The sequence below is a fragment of the Egretta garzetta genome, unplaced genomic scaffold, assembly GCF_000687185.1.
Source record: "Egretta garzetta isolate BGI_Z169 unplaced genomic scaffold, ASM68718v1 scaffold38, whole genome shotgun sequence".
Taxonomy (NCBI): domain Eukaryota; kingdom Metazoa; phylum Chordata; class Aves; order Pelecaniformes; family Ardeidae; genus Egretta; species Egretta garzetta.
In genome coordinates, this window is record NW_009260667.1 from 33,936 (window position 1) to 36,192 (window position 2,257).

Below are 2,257 nucleotides of genomic sequence, written 5' to 3' on the forward strand. Positions count from 1 at the left end.
ACGAGGTAGTTCGGGAGGGCTGCGGGGAGGAGGCGCCTTTGGGGTGCTGGCGGTGTGCTGGGGCAGAGGAGAAGCCCTTTGAACGTGGTCACCGCGGCCTCTCTTCCCCCGCGCTCTCCTGGGGCCATCCTACAAAATGTCCCCCTGTGCAGAGCTGAGGGGCGTGTGAGAAGCCGCTGTTCCTGGGGAATAAAGGCAAAGCGCTGAGGGAGTAGGAGTTCCTGACAGGCTCGGGTGCCACATGCATTTCTTGCTGGGTTTGGCCCGAAGGCAGCCCTGCTCCCCTGTGAGAGGGGCTGCCATCCTGCCAGGGGGCTCGCGGGCCGGCTGCCCTTCAGGGGACAACTGGAGAAAAGTGGCTGGATGGCGTTCATCGGGCAACTCGGGCTGTACAAAGAGAACAGGAGAGCTAGTTTGGTCCCAGGAGGGACCACAGAAGCTACGCTGTTACTTGGCTTGGTCTGCAGCCCCCCAGTCCTGTGCCCCAGCTTTGCAGAGGCTGGTGAACACTTGGCAGGAACTGTTCTGCCTCATTGCCCACAGTGCCTCTCCCAGCAAAAGTCCCCAGATGCATGAAGAACCAGGATAAAGATACATGAAACATCTCCTTGTTGTAGCAGTTGCATCACTGTGAATAAGGACTGGGCAAGCAATAATATACAGGTGCATGCTTAAAGAATTGACGTGCTGGGGTAAGGCGTATGTGGTGGTTTGACCCTGGCTGGACGCCAGGGGCCCACCAAAGCCGCTCTATCACTCCCCTCTTTAACCGGACAGAGGAGAGAAAAGTAAATCAAAGGGCTTGTGGGTCGAGATAAGGACAGGGAGAGATCATTTTATCAGTTACCATCACGGGCAAAACAGGCTCAACTTGAAAAAAATATTAATTTAATTTATTATCAATCAAAATCAGAGAAGGAGAGGAGAAAAACTGCTAAATCTTAAAACACCTTTTTTCTGCCTCTCAAGAAGAGAAATTTGGAGGCCTTTGCCTTCCAGCTTACCATGTGGAGCATCCAATTGCTGATGCACAGCTGTGAGATTTTTTCTGTTTTGAAAGTTTTTACAAATTCCCATGAGTTCTACTTTCTGAAAGATGGATTTAACATGTGGACAGCTTACTGTGAGTCATTGGTCTAATACCTGTTCTATCTCTATTACTTCTACCTCTCCCAGGGATCTAAAGCCAAGTCTGCCATTTCTGTTTCCTTCCAATCTCTTCTGACTAGTTCTCCTGGTGTAACATGTCACATAAGTAGAAGCTCCTGTGCAGCTTCCCTGGCAGCCCTAGGTTTTTGACACCATGCTACAGTCTAAATAAGTGAAGCATTAGCTTCCACATTGATACCCAGAAGCTCAAGTGCAACTCCCATCCTGGACTGTGTCAGATTACTAAAACAGGGGGTTTCTTGGAGCAGGGTAATGGAAATGGCATGAAGGTTGCTCTTCTGAGGGTTGCAGAAGGATGTGAGGGGAGGCTGAGGCTAGTCTGGCTAAGTTTCTCTGAGTCTTGGCTACATCACTATTAAAGTCATCCTGCAGTGGATCCTAGAGGAGCTGTCGTGTGTTGCTTGTAGGACAGAGGTGCTGTATCTCCTGCTTTTCCTGTTGCATATGTCTTGCAGTTTTGAGACATGATAAACTACCAAGACCTTGCCACAGAAACCCAATACAGCGTAGGAAGGACGTTTTTCTATGCATGGATGTACCTGGGAGCAGTGGTGGTCTGATCTCTGAGCGGGATTTGTAGACCCCCTGCTCAGGGTGAGTGTGCCATGCAACACGATGTCATTACAGTTTTTCAAACAATGGAGGCTCGGTTGGCCAACTTGGAACTTTATGAGGGGTCATTGCAGGGTGGGTAAAAGAAGACTGTAAGCTGCACATCGCATCAACACTGACATTAGTCACAAACTGCACAAAACCCATGTCAGCAGATGGCCAGCCCAGGAGCATCCTCAGAGCCAGGGCTTCAGGAGCTCTCAGCACCTCAGGAGTGTGGTTAACCCCAGACTGGTTATGCCATCTTTGGAGGACTGGGTCAGAGGGCTAGAGAGAGCAGGAATTATTTCCTGTTTTGTAGGACAGAGTTTCAGTTCCAAAGGAGAAGGAGAGCTAAGCTGTTTCTGCTCCATGGGGTGCTCTACCTTGCATCTAGCCAGTTAAATGCATGCCGCACTCAGTTCAAGTACATAACTGTCAGTAATGCAAGTAAACCCCATTGATTTTATTATTGCTGGAGTTGGGGGAAAGAGGT